At 48.0% G+C, this 24,038-nt stretch overlaps 2 long non-coding RNA genes across 2 annotated transcripts; both read right to left on the reverse strand.

Moving 5' to 3' along the window:
* Positions 1–3,801: 3,801 nt before the first annotated feature.
* On the reverse strand, positions 3,802–7,495 carry LOC135996063 (uncharacterized). Its single transcript, XR_010607234.1, has 3 exons — positions 7,279–7,495; positions 6,992–7,170; positions 3,802–4,572 (listed from the first exon to the last, which is right to left on the reverse strand). It is a non-coding gene; the product is annotated as an uncharacterized LOC135996063 (long non-coding RNA).
* A 363-nt stretch (positions 7,496–7,858) lies between these two features.
* LOC135996064 (uncharacterized) lies at positions 7,859–22,908 on the reverse strand. Its single transcript, XR_010607235.1, has 3 exons — positions 22,736–22,908; positions 13,649–13,841; positions 7,859–8,660 (listed from the first exon to the last, which is right to left on the reverse strand). It is a non-coding gene; the product is annotated as an uncharacterized LOC135996064 (long non-coding RNA).
* Between the last annotated feature and the right edge of the window lie 1,130 nt (positions 22,909–24,038).

Raw genomic sequence — 24,038 nt, forward strand, 5'->3', positions numbered from 1 at the left:
TTTGGTTTGGTTTGGGTTTGTTTTGTTTTGGTTTGTTTTTTACGAGGAGGACCTGAAAGAAGAGAAGGTTTGTATAGCTCGGAGTTGTACTGGGGATAAGTCTGAACTTGATTCTGTGTCCTGACTCGTTATGCCTTTGGAGTCTGCCCGGCTCTAAAATTTCTGAATGTTTCTTAAATGTTAGGGGTATTTGGTTTGGGGTTTGTTTGGGTTTTTTCCTGCTAGGCAGAGCAAAGGGAGGCAGACCCAGCTCCTCCAGGTTTAGAAGCCCAACCTCTGTCCCAGCTGGTCGTGGCTCCCTCGGCCGTGCTGGGGCAGGGGATGCTGCGCTGGGCGATGGGTGATGGGGGGTCACGCTCTCAGCCAGCGGGGAAATCAACCCCAGTCCTTTTAGAAGCACAGAGTGAGTCGAGAGAAGGTTTTTTTGCATGTTTACAGTAAGTTTTTTTGTATCAGAAGAGCTGTTGTTATCCAGGAGGCAGCACTTCACTGCTCTTCCCACACTGGAACACTTTGCAAACACGAACCTTTGCCATTCGGAGATAAAGTCACCATTCGCTCCTCTGCCTTCAGCAACGTGCTGTGATGTTGCTGTTGACTTCAGCCTCTCTTGCTGCGCTGAGAAACAGAACAAAATTTGCTGGAGAAAGGATTTTTTTTTTTTTTTTTTTTTTTGGTGGTTTATTTTTGGGCTCATTTTTCTTCTCTTGGCCAAGACTCAAGAATTTGCCGAGTAACTTTTCGCAGAATCCACTCCAGCAACTCAACAACAATCCGCTCTGTTTGCTTTTTGTATCATAAATAAATCTGAAGATTGCCAAGGAGGAAGCGGGTAGAGGAAGCCAGGGAAAAGTGAAGCGATGGTGTGAGGAATACCTTTTGGCAGAAATGCCCGAGCAAAAAATAAACAAGCGGATGGACAAGGGGGCACTGAGAGCCGCAGGGACGACCGGCAAGTCCAGCCCAGGGAGGTTCAGCATCTCCGCTTTCGCGGGCAAAGGACAAGCGCTGGATTCCTTCCAGACCTTCCCGTTAAGGTGAGGCTTAAACATCCTTCTTAAAACAAATAAAAATTGTTACTGAAACGGTATGAAAACATAAAGTAATTAATAACACCGTTAATAATATTGGGTGAGACTATGAATCAACCATGTTGTCATCATAATTTCTTGGATTTTAAGGTCACCCAAGCCAATTACATCATGTAGTCTGATCTTCCCTTTTTTTATTTCATAAATAACTCCTTCCAGCCTTATTGTGCTACAGCATGGAAGTGTGAAATTTTGGTTATAATCAGTGTCTTGGTGCTGAGCTGTGAGGATTGGGGCTGTGTGGAGGACAAGGAGGTCTCGGTCACTTTCTGCTGGCAACTGTTCTTGCTCTCTTGTAGGAAAATGGGAAAGAAAATATTACTGTGCACATGTGCAAGGGCCGTGCAAATAAAAGCAGTCACTGCTGTTACACCTGTGGTGGCATTCGAAAGTAATTTAAAAAAAATTGTTTGTAGGTTCAAAGATGAAGACATTTCAGAGAAGAAGGAGTGTATTCCAGCAGAATAAAATTCTCTTGTGGAAGAATGTACTTAGCAAGTGGAGGGTGAAGATGCAGAGCTTGCAGGTAAGCTAAAAAATAAAATACTAAAAAAAAAGTGAGTAGCTAACCACCAGCAGTGGCCAATTCCTGCCTTCTGCTATACCTCAATTTACTTGTGTAAAATTAGAAGTTAAAGTACTTTTGAGATGTCTGGCTGGTAATGAACACTTTATGAGACTTTTCTAACTATATTATTTCTATCTTTTAAGTGACATACAAGAGCACAGATGGGCTCTTTGAGCAGAGTAATTTACTTTCAAGTGCTAGTTGAGCAACTTAAGTGCAAGTAAGCAAGAACAACGAAATGTGATATTTCTGAGAATTTCAAGGAACATCCCAAAAAACCAGTCATGCAAGCTTCCAAACAGCTATGAGACAAACTTCTGTGGAACAGGAGGAGCGTAAAGCTGGGCGATGTTAAGCAAAAGGCTGGTGTCCTCCAGGAACTGTGGCCCATGAGATGGTGTCCTGCCTGCAGACACCCCGCGGGGTACAGGCAACGTACCCCAGCCCTGTGCAGCTCCTCGCAGCCGCTCCTCCATGGCTCGGTTTGATGACCTTGAGCGTCTTTTCCAACCAAAATGATTCTAGGGCTCCTGTAACCCCCCTTCACAGCAGCAGCACCACAGCCACATGTGCTTTCTCCTGGGCAGGTCTCTCATAGGTCAACCGATCCAAAAAATTCCTTTCTCCAGAGCAACCCATGGAGAATAACAGAATAAAAGAGAACTAGAACCATCATCAAATGAAGTTATTTGTGTCTCCTCAGGAAGAAAAGGTACCATGAGCAGGGGAGGGTCCATCCCAGCACAGCCCGTTCCTTGCACAACTGTCCACACGAGTGTCCCTGAGCAGAGCCAGATGTTCTGCAAGCAGAAGAAGTGAGGCAAGGCAGATGTTGGCAACCTCGACGGCGTGGGAGTCCAATTCCCTTTTTCCACTCGCTTGAGACGAAAGAGGAAATCAGTGCTGATTCCATCTCCACGTTTGAGGGCAGCGACCAGGGTGTAGCAGGTCCTCAGCTAATGCGAACCAGCGCTCGCGCTTCAGTTTCCAGCACGTGAGTACCAGGATGTCATAACAAGTATCTCTCAGAGTATTGAATTTTTAAGGCATTTCAGCTTGAATTACTATGCACGTGAAAACTGAGAAGAATATTTTTCTCTTGCGCTGGTACTCGCTAATTCTGCTCAGCACCTCAGAACCTGTTTTTGAGACTCTTAGCTCAAAATATTCTCTTTAGCAGCAGATGGATAAGATATCAGGCAGAAGACTATGTGTGGCTGTGACGGGAGCCAAACCCAACAAAATATTTATTTCAAAGCAGGCAGAAGGACAGCTTGTCCAGCTGGAAAAAGCAGGAAACGTTTTTTAAGAGAGTGGAAGAGAGAGACAGAGAAGGAGATGATTGTGTAAGTCAAGATGTTTCAATTAGATCATTCCTGGATGATAACAGAAGTTCATGAACTTGTGTTCTAGGCAAAAATGGAGGTGTCTGGTTTGTCCCTGTGCGTCTTTGTCCTGGCACAGACATCAGATGGTGTTTTATGGGCAGGTAAGGGAGGACACGCGCTGTGCAGCAGCTGAGCTGGAAACACCTGTGTGCCTGTGGTCACGGTGGGTGCCACCAGCATGAGGACCGAACACATCCCTCCTGCAGGGTCTTATGTTTTTCGGAATGAATCTTGGCTATTTAAAAATGTGACCTCAAACATCTTTCTCCCCATCCAGGCATGTGAACGAAGGTATTTTTGCCCACCTGCCCCAGAGCCCCGGTGGGATCCAGCCTCCAACAACCACACGTCAGGCTCAGCGGCTCTCCAAGGACATTCTCTGCTATCAAGGGACGTTCATACAGTCAGGATTGAGCTGTAAATGCTCTATTTTAGGTTTCTCCAGCACTATGTCCACAGATGGACTTAAAGGCGAGGTCTGGGCTATTGGAAGTATTCCACATGTTCCCAGTCCCAGCGAATATGTATTACCTGACCTTAGAGCAAAGATTTGGGGCAGCATCGGTCGCACCTCGGGCAGCTGAGGACACCACGCTCCCCCGCCCATGCACCTCGGTTTGCTTTGGCCTCGCTGTGAGAAATACATTTCATGTTCCAAATCCAAATCCTCTAAAGGCTTTTCAGGATGCTAAGTAGGAATTTAGAAGGAACAACAAAAAGAAACTTTTTTTTTTTTTTTTTTTTGCTTTAATTTGAAAAGTAACTGGCCTTGTAACGGCTCTGTTCTTTCCCCTCTCAGGACAGGACAGAAGGCTCTTGCCAGCATCATCCCGCATTGCACACGAGGGTTTGTAATTGCCTCTCACAAGGGACTGAAAAGCGAGAAATGGGCACCGGTGAGTAAATGATTGCACAACAGCTTCTACATCTGATTTCTTGTGTTTACAGAACGTCTCTCCACTGTCCTGGGGCTTTCCTGGAAGATTTGCTGTAGCAGTTTCAGGGACAAACAGATGGGGACTGTGGGAGAGAGGGAGAGCAGTGGCCCCATGTCCCCCCACGTGCCCTCCGTGGGGGGGACCTGCACTGAGATTAGTGGCCATGATGTGAAGTTCGCTGCGTCCACAAGGATGCTGTGAAAGCTAAAAATTGAGCTGGCTTTAAAAAGCACCTGGACAAATCCACTCAAGAAAGAGCCACTGTTAACTATTTCAGTTCACTTTTGACATGTAAACCCAAGAAGGGAAAATTGGGAGAGAAGGAACTCTTTTCTGGAAAGAAATCACCTCTTTTTTTTTTTGGTTACAAACTGGGCATAGGCTGAGTAAAATGGTATATAATTTACTAACAATAGCAATGCGTTTCAAAATCATCCCTTCAAGCAAAATATAGGCAACAGTTTTCTCGAAGCACAATGTTTCTAGCAGAAACATTGTATTATAGGTCAGTATTTCATTGAAAGCAAATCTTTCTTCTAGTCTGTAATGGCTGATCTCTTGATTCCACATCTTCTGTTCTGCCTTTGCTAGAAAGAGAAAATGGCCAATGTTTAGAAAAAAATACTGGTTTGCCATTTCCAGCTGTGTCACAGGTGCCTGTAGCGTTCTCCCACAAGGCAGGATGCGCTAAATGTGTCCTGTGGGGAAAACACATTTGATCCCGCCTGGGAATGAGCAGATCGGGAGCTGCAGGTGGGAGGATGAGGAGGCAGGACCTGTCCCTGCTCAGTCACCGAGCCCACGGCTGCTGGGTCTGCTTTTGCAGGGAAAAAACCTCTGCAAGCTGCAATTAATACGAGATAAGCCATAAATGAAGTTTCCTTCAGGAACACACCGGCAGATGGGCTGTTAGAGCAGTGAATGGGGCTCTGCTGGCGTGCAAGGGCCTTGGGGACACGAGACAGTGGATGTCCTGACAGCTGCATGTTTTCAAAGTGGGGGGGCTATGTGCTCATTTTTTCCCTTCTGTCCAAAGAAAATGTGGAGTTTGTACCTTCTCTCTTTGTGGTTTTTTTTTGGTGTGGGTTTGTTTGTTTTTGGTTTTGTTGTGTTTTGGTTTTTTTGTTGTTGGTGGTGGTTTTTGGTTTTTGGTTTTGTTTTTTTTTTTTTTTCCTAATGTGAAAGGATTTCGCACAATGCATTTCCGAGAAAGAAGAGACAAGCCTTTCCTCCCGTTTCCTGGAACTGCCCGGTTGCATCACTCCGCCGCCCTTGGCGGGGGGGGCGGTGCGGCCCCGCTCCGGCGCGGCCGCGCTCGGGCTGTGCCACCTCCTGGTGGCACCGCGGCGGTGCACGGTGGCGACACCCCGGGGGTGCACGGTGGCGACACCCCGGGACAGCCCGGCCTTCCCAGCTTGGCGGCTGCAGGGTTTTATTTTTTTTATTATTTTTGCCATCTCTCCAGGTGCTGGACCAGCCAAGGCGGGGGCTAAATCCAGCTGTGCCCCCCCGGTCCCTCTGCGTCGGGCGCGTGATGCTCCGTGGGGTCCCTCGCCCTCTGTGCCCCTGCTTGGTGAGTCTGGCCCTGGCATCGGGGTCACCCTGTGCAGGCTGAGGTAGAATCACAGAATCACTTTGGTTGGCAGAGACCACCAAGACCATGAGAAGATTTTTGGCCATTTCTCCTGAAGTCGTGGAAAACGAGATCTTTCAATAGCATTTAGCTCCTGAATGATGCTCCTAGGTACACCACGGACTATCTTATCATGTCTAGGCTGCTCTGTACCCCATAATTTTAGAGGTCCTGCTTTTAAATCTTACTTGTCATGCCTGTCTCTCTGTCGGAAACCACATTTTTCTTTTATCTATACATTGTACTTTCTAAAATCCATCCCTAAATCTACAAAATCGCACCCAGTAGTGCACAAAGGTCCAAAGCGTTTCGTTAGTGACTGTCCTTTCCAGGGCCAGTGCAGTCAGAGGAAAAGAAAAACCATGCACACATGATCAATATTTTTAAAAATAGGATTTGAAAACTAAGCATGAGATGCCTCTATCTGGTTTTAATTTCGAATGAAAAAAAATAAGCTATTAATACATGGCAATGCTACTCTACTGTAAGAACAAAGTGTAGATAAAACCTGCAAGCTTAATGAGGCTCAGGAAAAATAAAATTTGAAAGCAAATCTTTGAAAATCTCTAGGTAATCCCTATTCCATTTATCATGCTTTGGCAATCAGAAAGTAAAACCAGGCTTAGCATAATGAAGAAAATCAAGCAAGCTTTTTTTTCCCCCCCCCCCCTGCTGCTCTGAAATCACAGAATATAGTTATGGAAAAGAAAAAAAGGTGAAACTTCTGCCCTCCTGCCAGCGCACAGGGAATCTAATTGCAAAGGTTTCTTCCTGCATGTCTGAGCAGACTATACGAGACTGGAATTTTTTAATCACAACATTTAAGCTCTCCTTGGTGACCCAGAAGTGATGCAGTGGTCCTCTCTTGATCTGCCAGAGCTGCAAAGGTAACAGCGCTTGATAACTGAGTCACAAGCTGAGGACGTGAAAAGCCAAAAAAAATTACTTCCCTTGCCATCTCCCTATTCCGCTATTTTTGCAGCACGAAGAGATGGCAATGGGGTGAGAGTCACCACCAGTGCCTCACGTGCTCCTCTTGTTATTATTTTAGTCTGTTCCCAGATCCAGAACAGGCGACCAGCTGCCCCCAGCCCGTCCCACCGCGGGTGCCGCCAGCAGCGGACGCTGAGCCGTGCAGCACACCCGGCCCCGCTCGGTGACCATGACCTCAGTCCCTTGCTTCACAAATCCACTGGAAAAAACACAGCCCCAGGTCCAACACCGCAGCCTTTCTGCTGCCAGCCCGTCGGCAGAAGCCACAAGACCCAAATGGACCAAACTCAGGCACCCTGCAGTAAACAGAGGGTGAGGCTAAAGCGACGTCCCGTAAACCCTCCTGGAAAAGAAGTCCCAAGTGCCTTTTAACTTCCCACCTTTGCACTTTCCTGAGCTCATGTCATGGCTTGGCTCCTGTCGTGTCATGTTTGGCCTTGGCACAGCATCAGCATTTGGGATCCGGGAGGGAGAAACGCTTGGGCCAAGCTGTGCTGCCTGCACCGAACCAGGGCAGACGCTGGGATGCAGCAGCATTTGCATCTTCTTCTCCCCTTTTCTGGCAGTGGGATAGAAAACAAAAAAAAACTAACAAAAGACAAACCACAAACAAACAAAAAACACACAAAAAATAATAAAACAAATCACACACTGAAAAACAGCCAACCTTCTGTCACACAGGGAGCATTTGGTGCTGCCATTTCAGCCGAGGAGGCATCTCGCATGGGGGAAGAAGAAATGCTGTAATTTGGAGCTGGCGACACCAAAGCGCCAATGCATTCCTCACCGGGACCCGCCTGGCAGGTGCGAAACACAGACGTGCTCAGCTTCATATCTTGTGCCGATTGCAACGTGTGCGAGACGCAGCAAAGAGATGGGTTTATCCCTGGGTATTAAAAATAGCAGCGGGATGGGTTTAGCAGGGGAGCAAAGCCGAGCACGGGGAACAAAGCGTGTCGGTGGGATGGGGATAGATTGCTCTGGCAAGGGACATGCCACCGGCCACCCGACCAACAGCAAAGGGTGCTTGTCCCTGCAAACCAGCACCAGGGACTCAGTTGTGGGGGGAAATTGTATTGGGAAAAAATGCAGAGGAGGAGAAATAGGCTCAGGGTGGGTGTTTAAATGCATTCCAGGGCAGCCACACCTGGAGGCAGCTGTTTGTAGTCCTGATGCAGTCCAATTTTTGTGGGGGTTTTGGTTCCTTGTGAGCAAAGAGGCAACGTGGGAAGCTCAGCAAAGAGGGAACCTGGCTTGTCCTTTTGCCTTGCAGCAAACCAGGGAAGTCACCAGTGCTGCTGCTGGCAACAGACTCAGGATCCAATGATTATGGTTGAAAGTTATGCTAACAATGTGAGGAATTTTGCTTTATAATATACAGGTTTTGAAGCTGAAAAAAAAATCCTTTAAAAGTTCAGGATAAGCTTTCAGAAAAAATGCCTCCCACTGCAGGGCAGCCCAAGCCTTTGCGTTCCCAAGACATCCCTGGCCCTCCAGCGCCTGGGAAGAGCACAGTGTGTGTGATGTGATTTTGGATGTGGTCTTTCAGAGCCTTCTAATTCTGGGGTACAGCACTTCTGTCCCAGGCACCCCTTTGCCCTCACAGATTTCCCTACCGGACTGCTGCGATCTGCAAAACTGTGTCTGCAGAACAGACTCATGATAACATCCTCCATCTGCCATCCCATGGGATGCAAAGGGTCACGCAGATACCAAGAAGCCCTTGGGTTGGAGACTCCTAACGCATCTTGCATGGCTCTTCCTTCCGCTCGTTGGGTGGGATATTGAAGCAGAACATGATGCTGTGACTTACCCATGGGCAGGCAGGAGGTCCCTGTATCCCAGTAAAGCTGGACACAAGTCACTGGGCGAGCTCACCAGCTGCTGGGCCAGTCTTCTCCTCCACGGTCTCCTGATGCTTTCCTGGGAGACTCCTCAGAATTTATGGCTCCTCCTCATGATTTATGGCTCCTCACTCTCTGCTCATGATGCTCCTGCTACATTCACTCGACAGCTCAAGCAGGCGAAACCTGCAGCGACGCGATCTCTCTCATATAAAAAAATAAAACAGAGATATAAAACTGTCAGTCGCTCACAGAATCAAATAGAATTAGTTCAGCTCAGCCTCCCCCATATTTCCTTATTGCTCAGGTAATAAAACCACCCACTATACAAATATCTAATTTCAGGTGTAGAGGGAAGCAAGTCATCAAGCTGACAGGTTATTCAGGGCAGCAGGAGAGCTCTGCCCAGTGCAGGGGTGATTTGGAGAACCAGTTCTCTCATACCAGTAATTGCTATTTATTTACACCCAGAGTGCTAAGCAAAATTTCCTATATGAACCAGGCTGTTTAATGAGCATCTCCCCCAGGTAATGACTGGTGATGAGAACAAACTCTGCTACAGTCGTGCTTGCAACGGAGCAGCCCAGCGAGGAGGGAGCTGGGAGGTGAAGGGAGAAAATCCTCTCTCCTCTGCTGGATCGCAGGTTCAGCCGAGCTCATCTGCATTAATCTTAGGCTCATTAAAATCAGTTGTTCTGTTTCTAATTCATCTAGTGCTGCCAAGCTCAAGAATTAAAAATTCATGAGCCAATGTACCTGAAAAAAAAACCCAAAAAAAACCCCGACAACCTGTAAGTTCATCTTAAGCGGCATGGATTTTTAAAGCAATCATAGAAAACGCCTAGCTGCTGCTTTGTGCTGGAAGCTTTCAGCTCGCATTTTCAGGAGGGATAGGAAAATGAACAAAAGGTGAGCTTTTTACACGATTCTGCCACTCCAGAGGCTGATGCTTCCTGGAGGCAACTTCACAAATTGCATCACTTACGGTGAAAACCAAGAGACCGAACGACACAGCAGGAGCGAGCTCATCTGGTTCCCTCATCTCGCCTCAAAACAAGTGTCACCGCTGAGGTGACAAAAAGCCCACCCTGCGGAACGGGGGCGAGCTGTCCCCTGGCTACAACAGGTCACGCTTTGGTTGGCCACCAGCTCCCACTGCAGCTCTCCTGCCACCTCTGTGTCCCTCGGTCCCTTTGCCCAGGTCCCCAGCACCCGTCCAGTTATTTCTGCCCGTGAATTCCACATGGACAACAAGGACTTTCCAGACACTCTCATGGATGCAGAGCAGCACCCAGGAGCAACATGCAAGTCAACAGTAAAAGTAAATAATTAGTTTTTAATTCTTTACGCGTGAGCAACAAACTCGACATGATTTTTAATACGCTCCTAATTAAGGTCACCAATGACAATAGCTGAAGAGCTGGAGGCAAAGACAATAAACACTATTTATTGGAAGCAGATGGGAACTCGGAAAGGGCTCTCCAGTATTTTTTCCAATAGCCAAAACTAAACAACATTTCAGAGAGAGCCAGAGACCTTCCCAGCCCACAAAAACACCCCAGGTCTCAAACGGCTTTTGCTGGCCCAGGCTGGAGCGATTACGTGGGGCTGTCTGGGTCTCTCTCCACAAACGCTGCCCTTTTCCCTTAGAAAAAAACCACTGTGTTTACAAAGAAAAGATCAAGTAGGAAAACACTGAGCCAGGCCTGTGCAAAACCAGCCCTGGGAAAAGGTCAGGATTAACTCCTGGGGAGCTGAGCAGAGTTTGTTTCCTGAAGAAGAAGGAGCATAAATAAAGATGGGTTGTCAGCGAGTGTTGCTGCAGTTATTTATAGAAGGCATTTATTTCCTTCATGATCTGGATAAATATCCATTAGCTTTCAAGGTGATGAATCAAGTATTAATTAACCCGCTGGCAGAAAAAAAATAATAATACAGATATTAATGTTTTAAAAGGAAGATTCCAGCTGAGAAAAAAAAAAAAAAAGGAAGAGAGCTAATCTGAGCTTTTCAAACAAAGCCTTATTGTGTTGGAAAGGAGCAACGAGCAAAGAACAGACCTGTTGGATACACTTACTGGGAACGTCAGTCTCTGCTTTGGTAACAGGAAAAAAAAAAAAAAAAAGAAAAAAATAGAAGAAAAAACCCACAACACCCTGTGATCTTGGCATGACTATAGAGCTTCAGGGCGGAGAAGAGCTCGGAGTGAAAATGTAAAGTGTGTTTCCTTCTAAGTTCCCTCTAGATGTTTGAGCTACAGACCGGACCTTTCTTTTAGTGCAAGCAATAAAAAGCCAGAGCAACCATCGGGAAATGAGCAGAGGAGCCAGAACATGCACTGGCTGTGACACACTCACGTAAACGGGAGGAGACCTTGGCCCTCTGACTCCCACCTTCCCCCGTCCCGCGCGGGGACCAGCTGAGCTAATTCTCTATTTTTTGGACTACCCGCCAAGCAGCAGCATCCCATGGAGTTCCGTGGGGCTTGGCTTGGGGTAAGCATGAGTCACATGGAGAAAAGAGAAATAATTCCCGAAGAAAAAGACCGTGTTCTAAGCAAAAGCACCAAAACGAGATGCAACACCAAAACTGGACAGCAATAAGAACAAATTTCCTGGTGGCACCAGTACAAGACCTGCAAGACCATCATGGTCCCACCAGCACGTTGGCCTGGGATGGTTTGGCTGCAGCCCTTCGCAGAGCAAGGCAGCTTCCAAGTGACATAAATCAGAATTCTGGACCGATTATTTTGCAAACTGAGACACGGCTCTCCCACAGCCAAGGAGCCACAATGTTTAACGAAGCACAAAATATCCTGTATTAAATATGGTCTTCAGGATCAGCTTCCTTTGTCATGCCTGTGCTCCACCCTACATACCCAAATCTTTAAGAACTTCAAGCTGTTTTTTTAAAATTAAAAAAAAGGCAACATATGCAGTCAGCCTGTTCCTGCCCATTTTTAGCTTTTTCCCCCCCTCTCTGCATATTCCCCAGTTCTCTACCCACACTAGAGACAAACTATCCTAAAAAAATAAATGGAAAGAGGTCTAAAAAAACAACAGTAATCCAGGGTGTCATGAACTTCCAAGAATGTAAACTGGCTTAAGAAACCACAACTTCTCTTTGTTGTTATTTTTCGTACGGGTTTGGTTTTTTGTTTTGGTTTGGTTTTTAGTCATTTACAATCTTTTGTTAAAAAAAAATGGCATGAATTTGCTCCTTAGTCCCCTCTCTCCCCAGCTGTATTCAGAAAACATTTCTCACCAGCCTCGTTTAGCTCACATTTCAGGGCAGAGCAAATGTGAGTTGGGGGGGGGAGCAGAGATGATGAGTCAATTAGGCACCTAATAAAAATCTAATTTTAAAAATTGTCTTCCCGACTGCGAGCGTGATGTGAGCCGCGGCAGTCACAGAACCAGCGCTCCCAGTTCGGACCAGTCTGCCCGCTGCCTCCCTTTCAAACAGACTGGTTTCCTACAGCGAAACCACTCTCATCCTGCATTAAATATCGCGTATGACGAGGTGTCTGCCACTTATGTGAAAGACACCATCACAACCTAATAAATCACATTGCCAGAAGGACTTTGGTGCTATCGTCAATGCTCTTTTAGCTGCACAGCGTTCCCCTTCCGTATGCTCCCGTTCATCACGGAGCCTCGCAGCGCTCACTTATTATAGGTGATTAACTCACCCCTAGAATAGGCAGCTGAGCTCAGCTCCGCGAACCCGCTGCTCTTGCGGCCACCTCCGCTGTTCCCATCACTCCAGCCACAACTTTCTGAGTCTGCGAAGCAAAGCCCTAGAGATGCACCATTTGTCACAGAGATGCCATTTATTTTACAGACAGCACCTCTCGCCGCCTTTCTCCAGGCGTGCACTAAATTGGAGGGGGTGAACGCAAGGGACGGTGCCTGTTCATCCTCCTTGCAGATGGTCAAGCCACAAAGCACCCAAGCGAAGCCATATGCTTCCTTCCAACCTCTTTGCCTTGGCCAAGACCCAAACCACCCACCGGCAGAGTCATGTTGGACTTGCGCTCTCTCTCATAGTGCAAAACCTCCTCTCGTAGTGCCATCGTCCTGGCAACGCGTCTAAATGTGCTCATTTCCCACGTACGCACTGCAATTTGGGAAATTTCAGTATTTCAGGTTACATTTGGATTTTGTGGGACTGGTCAGGCTTAGACGAGAAAATGGAACAAAACGTCCTGAGCTTTGGCATGGTAGAGCAGCAGTAATTTCAAGCAGAACACAACACTGCGAAATTCGTACTCGAAAAAAAACAATGCTATGTTAAGAGCTGAATTTTAAAAATGCCACTGTAAAACCAGCCATTTCATAACCAACAACCCCGCAGGATGCAGCCAAGCTGGACGGATATCACAAAGACACTTCTGGGACCGCGCCAGCCCTCCGCGAACCCTGCTACGCGGCACAGCTGGAGCCGTGCTCACCGGCAACGACCGGTGCCAGCGCCCAACCGGACTGCGACGCGGACTGGTCTGGCTGTGCTGATCATAGCCCGGAGTAACCGAAACCACAGTGGAGCAGAAGGCCATGAGATCACAACGTGCTTGTTTCCATCAACAACTTCACATCCCTCCCACAACAGAGGTCGTGGTTTCTTTTGTAGGACGGAATCTGTTGCACCAGGATGGCCCCTGTTGAATTTTGTTCTGGCTAAATATGACCAGTTTTGTGGCTGGGTAAAGAAACTTAACTCATGATTCAATCAAAGTTGCTTGGATTTTTTTTCCTTTTTTGCTTAGTGAGCCCTTGGGACACCAGGAGAAGGCTCTGAGCGGGCAGCAAGTGTGACCGATGGGCTGCTCCTCCAGCCAGGGGAGCTCAAAACCCCAAACAGAGCAGGAAGAGCATCCGCCAGATAAGGATTTATCAGCCAGCCAGACTAATGTATGTATTTTCCACTGGACAAGTCTATCCTCCTCTCACCAGCACAGTCCAGCCCATTATAAAACCTGCGTTTCCAGCTGCTTGCTGCAGATAGCACATCCCGGAGTAACCAAATACAGGGGAACGATACTGCCCTTGGATGTGTCCTTTTCAGCCATGAAAACAAGTTTAATGTTGGTGCGATTAGACAGTGACCGTTATTTGCCATTGAGCATCACAAAAATGTGAGCAATGATGTATGCATGTTAATTAAGTTGTCAGAGAAAAAAAAAATGCATACCTGGCTAGACTGTGGACAGATGGATTCATTACTTCATCCACGTCTTAGTCCGCTGCCTGTTTTCCTCTCCAACAGGATGATCGGCCTGGGCTGCAGACAGTGACTTTAAAAGGCAAATAATCCTTCCAAAAGAGCCAGGCCAGCACTTCATAATTCCTGCGTCTGAACTCGGAGTCTTCGTACAGCCACATCTCTAGGGAGACCAATGGATAAGCATTTAAAAATCTTAGAAATCAGAGTGGGAGCACTCCCCAAATCAGGGTGTCAGGACAGAACCCCGACGGAGCTCGCTACAGATTTTTCCAGCAGCCAGATGGCTCCTGCAGCTGCCAGACTTATTCCATAGTTCGCCCAGGTCTGATATTCTGCTATGAAACAGCCTGGGCCTGAGCTGCCCTTTTCGTCCCAGGAATGCACAGCTGCAGAAGCAAGGTCTGGGTCCCTCTTGCAGGACGTGGCGCCAGGAGTGCGGATTTGTGCCCAAGCCACCGAGGCCACGCTGAGAACGGGGTCACGGTCGGGCTCATACAGCGAGTGAGGGATGGGCAGGTGGGGGTGCAGACACCCAGCTGCCTTTGGGTGCATGGAAAAAAGAAATTACAAAACTAATCCGGAGTTTGAACAGCAAAGTAAAACAACCTAAGTCTTTAACTAGATCTAGAAAGTTTCTAGGGCGTAGAGAAAGAAACAACAATCATCATCATCCTCTTCTCGCCCAGGAGGCAGCTGAGCACCCTTCTGCATCAGAAAACACTCTGCTCTTCTCAAACGCCCAGACAGATCCCCTGGGACAGTCACTGGTCCTGTAACAGAGTCAGATTCGGTGTCTGGGTGTTTTATAAACATTAAATAATCTGTTTGCTATTATTGCTGTTTGTATGATTAGACCAGAGCAGGTGGATCTTGTGCTTCGAGGAGCCAGTCGATGGTCCCAGGGGTCAGGGAGGAAATCCTGTGCCCCCCTCGATGGCACTGCCCAGCCAGAGGCACCAAGATCCCTCTCCAGCCGAACACTTACATGTGTTTAATCCCCGTGGAAGCCAGTGAAACGCATCTATGTTCTTAAAAGTTAAGCATCAATTTAAGTGTTTTGCCAAATGGAATTTTATGGTGTGGCCGAGGCAGCACCTTCAGCTTCCTCCAGCGCACGGTGGGCTGGTGGCACGGCGGCGATGCCTGGGCCAGGTGGGACAACGCTCAGCACAGCAGTGGGACTGGACCTTCACAACATCTGCATGGTTAAGTGCATCACTGAGCTGGGGTCTCATGTCCTTCTCTTGGCGCTTTTAGATGCCGGCCCTGCCCAAGGTGAGACAGCCTGGGGCAAAAACCTTACATTTCACAAAGAGCTGACAAAATCAGGCAGCATCTAGTCTCTACCAGTGACACGGTGCTTGCGCACAGGGAACTGAACCAGTCCCTAGAAGCTGCAAGACCCAAGGCTGCAGCTCCGAGAGATGCTGGCATGTCAAATCCGCAGAGGTTCAGCTTCGCCCAGCACGGACACCAGCTCCCTGCCCTCCCCGTCCTGCTGGGAAGAGCTTGGCTCCAAACCCAGCGGGCTGACCACAAACCCCGTCTGCATGAACCCGTTTGCTAAAACGCTCATTCACACTGTAGCCGCGGAGCTGGCTGGAAGAACATATATCAGGCTTTTTGTCAAACGAAACCCATTCCAGCTGCCTGGGAGGACAGCAGAACCCGCCACCGCGCTGCTCTGAGGGGTTCACAGTTCACTGCAGCACTTTACATCTGCAGTTGTTTCCACAACCAAGTCCAAGAGAGCCTGTGAACAGGAAGGAGTTAGGCGCTCATGCAAAAACCATTAAAGTCAAGGGGAATCTTTCCATGGACTTGAGAGCATTTGGCTCCTGGCCCTGGATATCAGGGTCTGTTTGGGGAGGATTTAGAGCAGGAAACGGGAGCAGGACTTTGCAGGTTTTCTCAGCATTTATTACAGAGTTTAGCAGCTCTCTGTGGCCCTTTCTCTGCAGGTAAACTGAGATGCAAGGCCCTAATTGACCATGTTTCTGTCCAGTCCAGGCATCTCCTCCATCCTTCCTGGGGTAGACAGACCCAACACCATTGCAAGCTGGACTAGCCCGTTCCTGCGGGCAGCAAGACTTCTTCATGGGCCCAAACATATTAGTTCCTGATACATTACCAATGTATGATGTGTCAATCTGAGAAGAAAAATACCACAAACCAGAAGCTTCAGCAGGTCTGAAAAACTTGTTAATCCAAAGTTCAAGTTCACGTCAGGGATGAACCTCCTTCTGGGATCCAGGCGGCATTCCGCTGATTCCACTTCTGCCTGTTCAGTTACAGCCAAGAGTTTTGCACAGAAACGTGCTGTCTTTTGATGGAGAGCAGGAGCACGCACCAAAGTGACAAAAGATCTGAGCTGCCTCCTTTTTCCCACAGAGAAGCAGAGATCTGATCTGCATTTCTCGGGACTCAACCTCCGGAAATCAACGCTTTCCAAGGGGCGTCTTCCCAGGCACCTAAAACTGCCGGCACACAAACCACGCAGCACTCCTGGAAAGTTCAGGCTCTTTTAAAATACGACAACTAAGATATTAATTTCCTGCCACGGGCTTCACAGGAGGCAGCATCCCATGGTTGGAGATGTCCTTCCCTCTCCTTGTGGGCAGGGAGAGGAGCAAGGTTGTAAAGAATGAGTTATTACAACCACGGGCTTAGGAAAAACCTCTGCCTCCTGGCAGATGCTTATTACTTGGGCTGGGTTTAGAAAAACAGAGGTGACCAAGCCTTACTTCAGGCTTCAGTGGGAAATACTGAGAGACAGGAGTGTGCTGAGCTGCAAGAAACTTGGTCACAGAGAGAGGAGAAAGGAGGGTGGAGAAGGAAATGCATCCTAATGCTGGGGTGACCCAAACCAGTGCTGCTCAGCCGAGCTCTGCCAACAGACTCACGGAGCCATACGGGGCAGAAACATCTAAAGAACAGATCGCTTTTGGTGGCTACAGTGCCAGCGCCAGGTCCAACAGGACGGGCTTTGAGCAGAGAGTGGCACTTTCCTAAGATGTCTCAACAGCGATTTGACTCGAGCGCGATGTGCTGCTCCAAAACTCACCTCCGCAGGGCTCTGGTCTGCAGGTTCCCGGGCAGGAGCATCCATCCCTGCGTCCAGACATCTCCCCTAGCCTGGAGTGAGCTGTGGTCCCACCACAGGAACTCAGGTGTGGCTTTTTGTCTCCAGAGGGATGTGGTTTTTAGGAAATGAGCTTTGCCACCACCTGCTGCAAGTTCACCAGTTTAGTGGGACAGATTGCCAAATTCGACAGGAACCAGGGTCTCGTTAGCATGGCTGAGGCTTTGGCAAAGGGAAAGGTTTCTCAGCTGCCATTTATAGGAGGTGCTGAGACGCCGTGGCAGCAGTTCAAGGCAGGGCGGTGAGCACCATTGCATTATGAAGTCTAGACAGCGCTGGAGCCCTGCAAGCCTGAAAAATGCCTTTTCCCTGCCCTTGCATACTGTTCAAAACCCAACAGCATTCCTCAGCCAGGAGCGATGCAGGGAAAAATTTCATTCCCCTGTTTAAACAGACCCTTTTGCACCATTGTTTCCCTTGAAAACCTCCACAGCTCTGCTGGGAAGACGGGAGGTTGCCAGCATCGCTGCACACACGCCAGCATCGACTCTCATTTTTGAACCCAACACTGCCAGGCTCCTCAGAGGGAGGAAGTAGGAACAAAAATTTTTAGAAGTGCCTAAACCCCACGTTTTTCATTCCTACCTGGAATGAAGACAGCACCTTTGGAGCAATTCTTGAAATATCTGCTTTTAGCTAGTTTTATTCCTCCCTTTTCCTCGCTCTGAGCTGAGCAGGGAAACCCACCTGCCTGAGACTTCACCACCCCCAGAGACCTCCACGAATTGCTCTTTCTGCCCTTAAAAGCCATCCAGCTGAGAAGCATCCAAGCAGCTGTGCTCATCAGTATCTGCAGCCAGCCACAAAGGGAACAGATAGTTTGAACCTGAAACAACAATAACAACCAAAAAAAACCCCAACAGAAGTAGCTTTAATTTGTTGGAAGATTTCTGTTGGGCCTGAACTGCTAAATGCACTTTTCATGAGCTGAGCAGCAACTTGTGCTTAGATGGCGTTTCAGCAGCTCCTGAAATACAACCTGGGCACGAGGCTGGGGGAAACAGGACAGCGCTTTCCTACCCATCGCCAGAAAAGAGGATGACATCTGGGCAATGCCTCTGCACCTTTAACTGTTCAAACTACAGCAGGGTCCAGTGACGAGAACTCAGTCATTCAGCAGCAATTTGAAGGAAAAAAAAAAAAAATAGGATCAAATGTTGATCCCTCAGAATTTACCAGGCTGCCTCTGACTGCAGACGGAGCACATACGCTCTTTCCTTAAGTGGACTGATAAGCGCTCTGAATCAGTATTAACACATGCCAGACGCTGGGGAATCATCTCCCACTTATGGCAATTACCAGGATGTCCCAGAATCCAATAAAGCAACTGAGAAGATGAGCATCTGGTGGTGGTTGTCAGGCCCTGACACAGTTAGATAAATCTATGTAATAAAGAGGCATGATTTTTCTTCTTTTTCCTTGAGTCATATGCCATTTAACACTGGATATGTGTGTCTCCTCCGCCCTTTGGGGGGTCTCCTATGGAGGAGATGAGCAGAGCATCCTTCCTCAGTGGGATGCTGAGCTGTGGCCCCCCGACCCTGACCTTTTTCTTCTGAAATCCAGGTACCACCTTTTGATCCCCCAACCCCATCAGCATCACCCAGCCACTGTTCTTCAGAGGCAACTGTGCAAAGCAACCCCACAGAGCCATCAACCAGCACGTCCAGCCAGAGAAACCACCATCTCTCTCTCTGACCTTGTCCACGCTTCCAGCCAAGGGCAAAACCCCACAGCTTGAGATAACAGAATCCGCCACGTGTTCAGATTTGTTAAAAGACATGGGAAGTGGTGAGGCAGTGAAGGTTACTTCCTACATAAATCAGCCAAAAAATAATCATCATGCACAGGGAACACTGTGGATTACGCAACAGCGATCCCATCTAGCACAAACACAGGGGCAAACACATGGCTGAACAGCATTTTAAAAATACTTAATAGATGATTCCTAGAAGGAATAGCCAGCAAATTTTATTCATGTTCAAGGCAGCAGAGCTGAGCTATATTTAATAGAGGGAAGAAGATAAAAGTAATCTCCAAAGGTCTGATAATGCAGACTCCGTCCTTAGATACACTTGGGTACATCTTTATGTGGTAAATGCCAGTGTAGCTACAAGGATGTTTTTCTGGGTTTGGATAGCAATTCAGGGACTCATTGGTTTTAAGGTCAGAAACAGTCATGAAAACATCTCGTATGAGCCACTCTCCACCACAAGCCAAAATGTTTCACCCAATAACTGAACAGAGCTGGAGGTTTGATAAGTTGGAGATATTTGCAACGAGTGACACCCCAGCCTTCACCTAAGGCAAGGGCCAGCCCAGCTCCAATCATCCCCACTGCCAGGGACCTTCTCTGTGGTGTTTTGGGGATGGAAAAGGTTCAAATGCAGAAGCCCAGGGCTCAGTGTGGCCAAGCCACCCTGCTCCTCCCAGGAGCCCTCGGCTTAACTAAACCAGACCATTTCACCTGGTTCAGGGACCTCTACACTATTTAATAAAATACAGCGTCAGCATTGCCCCAGACCACAGAGCCAGGCTGCCGTGGGCATTTTGCTCCAGCAAGGTCCATGCACGGGAAGGAAAAGAAAGAGCGTGTGTTTGCCCAGCTGGATGCTTTCAGAAAACGCATCCCTCCCAGTGCCTCTGGGTATGTGTCTGCAAAGTGCTGAACAACAGGAAATCGTTTGACTCGTATCAGACCAAATCCAGAGAGTATCAACCCTGCAATTAGCTATAATTAGAAATCCGCTCCGGCAGCGCTCCCCCAGGCAGAATCCATACCCACCCACACGGTGCTGAACTGATGCCGGTAGAGAAACGCATGACGACCGCCCAGCCAGGGGTGTCCCACGTGCTGACCGTGGGTTCCTGTCCCCCACTTACACCAGGGCTCACCCGTCACCTCCCAGGTGCTGAGCGAGGAAACGGTTTGTACCACAGAGTCACAAGAATCATTTTGGTTGGAAAAGATCGAGTGCTCACCCATTGGTGGTCACTAAGGGTTAAAAAGGAGGAATGTGTTGAGTAACAGCTGAATTTTCTGCTGATAAGAGAGTCTTCTTTCTGAGCCTCATTAAAGCTATCCTCATTATTTTCTTGCTTCAAAAAAATATTTTATTGCTGGTTCTGCAGCAAAACAGTGAGTTTTCTGCATCTGCCTTGGGATGAACCAACCCCTCCACAGTAACTGACCCCTAAAGCTGGACTAGCGGGCAGATTAAGTTAAAGATCATCATTCTGGCTCAAGAACCCATGTTTGCAATGCCAGAGGCATTTTATACAGAGACATTTTAACCTACATGAAGTCCCAGTGCCATAATTGCATCTTAATTTGATCTGAACACGACTGTGCTGAAGACAGATAGCGGATCCTCCCAGGCGAACACATGCAGGCTCCGCGGCTCTTTGGCAGGGCGCTAATTCTCTGTTAGTGCAAGAAAATAACTGATTCTCCTTATTTTACATCTCACTGGTGAAAAAAAAAAAAGATGACAAAAAAAAGAAGACAACTCAACATTACTGTTGACTTCCAACAAAGTGAGAAAACGGGAAGCAAAGCTGACAAGCAGTTAAGGCCCAAATTGTTCAAGCTGTTTTGATGGCAAGAACACTGGAGGAGCCACAGGCAATCAATCCGGGTGTTGATTACCCAGATCCAGCAAACACATGTATTCTGGCATCGTTGGAAACAGAGCAGTTGTCCTCTTGAGGTCCTTCCCAGCTCCTCCGTTTGTCCTGACTTTTTTTTTCAATTTATATTGCGTTTATTGCAGAATAAACCGTTTAATAAATTCTTGTGGCATAGCTCCCTACGCAAGTGCACTGTTCCAAAATCGTTACTTTTATTACTGAATACTATGTCCACAAAGAGCGCTCCCCGAGAAGAGTTATTGCCAAACAGCCCGTTGCCATCAGCTGTCCGGCCGCCAGCGCCGAGGCAAGGTTAGAATGACCCCAGTGAGCAGCAGAGATTCATACAGTCAGGAAGGGGAAAACAAACACAAACGCCACCAAAAAATAAAAAGCAGGTGGGGGAAGGAAAAGCTGAGCAGGGATGTGGCTGCACAAAGGGTGCCCGGGACAAGGATCTTCCGCCCCCAGCTGACATTGTGTTATCCACACACCTGCAGCATCCTTACCTAGCGGGAAGCAACAGATGCTGCTCTGCCATTTGCTTTTGACCATCCTGATTTATTAGTGCTTTTTATTAGACGTTTTTAATTGCGGATTGAAGTTGTAAGCGTTTTCCTCCGCTCAGTATAACAAACGATACTGAATAATGTTTGTGATTGAGTTCATTCTCTTTCCTTTTCTTGCCCTTGCAGTTTTGAAACACAAGGGCATTTAAAAAAAATAATAATAATTTTTAAAAAACCCTAAGGTATACAGAGGTGCTGGCATGAGACACTGATTTATTATTATTATTATTAGGTATAGGCTTTCCTTTTGAAACTTGTTACTAATCCCCAACCCAAATAAGTGCATTGTTGACTTTAGAGTGAAGTTTGGGAGACCCAGTCTATAACAATATGTCCCCAGGATAAACTAAAAGCATCCAATCCTTACCTGGTTTATCGGTTTCACTTTATCTTCCCACTAAAAAGACAGCCATAATTTTACAGCCTCTCTGCCTGTGGTTTTCACTGGGACAAGCTCTGCAATCATAATAGCAAACTGCAGCCAAGATTGTGTAGTTTCCTCTAAATAATTTAAAGCACTGTTCTTGCAGACAAAGAGAAGTCAGCCAGCCTCCTCCATGGAGGGGCATAACATACAAACTACATTTAACTCATGAGATAACTTATTATCTACTGATGAATTAATGCCTTTTTTTTTTTTGAGAATACATGCTCCTGAGGATAAGGCTGTCCCAGTTGCCATCACAGCCCACCATGCCCTAAAAATGGAGATTGCCTATTTTCTTTTGTGGTGTGGATGAACTGGTGCTGGGCTGGGAGTCAGAGGTTTGGGATCTGTCTGTAATTTTCCCATCAATGGAAGAAAGCACAAAGTCCTTAATTTCCTATGTTTTGTCACTGTCCCATCCACCGACATGCTTTTAAATCATTATATAGGGAGTCCCACACCAGCCCTCAGTGGTTTTGCTAAGAAACCGGTGGGCAGATGAGCTACTGCAAGATCTGGGAAGTGTTACGGCAGCTTCAGAGGGAGGTTCAAACCCTTTGCCCTGGGCTTGGGTGCCCGGCCCAGCCAGGGGCAAAGGGAACATCTGTGCCTCTTCCCAGCCCTTCTGCTTGGTTTCCACTGCACTGTCTGCTAACAATAGAAAAGAAAATAATAAAAGTTCCTCTCTTTGAAAGCCATTAAAATAATAAAAAAATCTCTGCAAACAGTCTGTGTTTTATCTTCTTAATGGCTCTAAAGGCTCCACTTGTATCCAAAAATAATTCCACTCAGCAAGGGTTGAAGAATATTCTTTTCAAATCATGGACCAGCTGTTCCACTGAGACCATCACACAGTTAACTACCAATAAAAGTAACTCGACAAACTAAATACTGATTAAAGAAAGCACGGGTGCAGCCCATTTGCGGACAAGAAATGTGATTTGCTGTGATTTAACCTCCAGCGACACCGACACGCTGTTCCCGTCCTCGGCAGAGGTGACGCCAGCCAGCGAGTCCGGCTGCTGGGAATGACTGGTTTGTTTGTATTATCTCAGAAATCAGATCTCATGAACTCAAGGCAAGCCGAGCCACTGGCTGGACAGCCAAACACCCCCAGTGTTGCTTCAGAGGTCAGTGCTGGTTCCCAGTCCATCCCAGCACCTCCAAGACGAACAGCCCCGTGTCACCCGCGCCGCAGGGGACAGAGAGGCAGCAATAAGAACAGGCAGCCCTGCCCATAGGCAGGTCACCACCACCTTTCCCCACAAGCTCTGCTTGGTACAGACCTTTTTTAGGCTCCAAGGGTTGGTGTCCGCCAGCCAGACTTCAGATGAGAGCAGCTGGAAACTTCTCAGACCCCACGAGGTTTCAGGACTTGCTCACCATCCTGGGATGGGATGGTTTGGTGTTGGGATCGATCATGCGAACCTGCCACAGCCACCCAAGGCTTTGCTCTAAATACACACACCAGCTTCAGAGATGCTCAGGAGAGAGGTGAGGGAGGAACAGCAAAGCTGTGCTGGAGGAGACAGCTCAGGAACAGCCCCAGCACACAACAGCTGCTCTCCTGGACCATGGAAGTGGTTTCGTCTTGTTTGTGCTTAGCATGCAAAAGTTAATTGCCAAGTAGGGTGGGAACCTCCAGGCCTCCTGAGCCCAGAGCAGCTCAGAGCTTTCCCAGGCCAAGGGGACAAGTCTTGAGGAGCAGCCAGGAGAGGGGAGGAGAAGAATGAACCCACGAGCCGATGGGAGCTGCTGGAGCTTGGATGGGGGAAGCATCAGGGGGTGTCGTACCTGGGGCATCTCTCACCTGTCCTGCAGCAAAGGAGGCTCCAGACCTCATTCCCACTTTGCACATTTCTAAACACTTCCTCTTAATACCCTAAATTTTTTTTTTTTTTTTTTTTTTACCAAAAATTCCTCTGGAGCAAGTAGGCTTCCTTTCAAAAGATTACCCAGGGAAGGAACCCTGAGCCCCACAAGGGCACAAGGCTGCACCCAGGCTGGGAGACAGGCTTTGGGGAACCACACCCACCACACCCACCACACCCACCACACCCACCACACCCACCACACCCACCACACCCACCACACCCACCACACCCACCACACCCACCACACCCACCACACCCACCACACCCACCACACCCACCACACTCTGGTCTCCCCAGCTGCCCACAGGCAGAGCTTTTATAGGCAGCAGCGCTCCCTGATTGGCCCTTTCCTGACCACGCCCATTGGGTGGGGCTGCCCACCCATGGCTCCTCCCCCTGGCCGTGGCTCCTCCCCCTGGCCGTGGCTCCTCCCCCTGGCCGTGGCTCCTCCCCCTGCCTGCACTGCGGGTGCTTTGCAGCAGCAAAGGGGGATCTACAGAGCTGTGAAATCCAGATGGCAAAATAAAGTCCCTTCAAGCTTTATAATTTTACAAAAGCCTCACTGCTCATCAAACGATCTCGTGGTATTTTTAATGTCTGACACATCAGCACAGACATAATATTGCTTGCACTAGACAAACAGCGACTTACTGAGAAAAAGAAAAGAAAATGAATTTGACGCTTTCGGTACTACAATGGTGAAATGAAGACATAA

The sequence above is a fragment of the Caloenas nicobarica genome, chromosome 18 (genome assembly GCF_036013445.1).
Source record: "Caloenas nicobarica isolate bCalNic1 chromosome 18, bCalNic1.hap1, whole genome shotgun sequence".
NCBI lineage: Eukaryota > Metazoa > Chordata > Aves > Columbiformes > Columbidae > Caloenas > Caloenas nicobarica.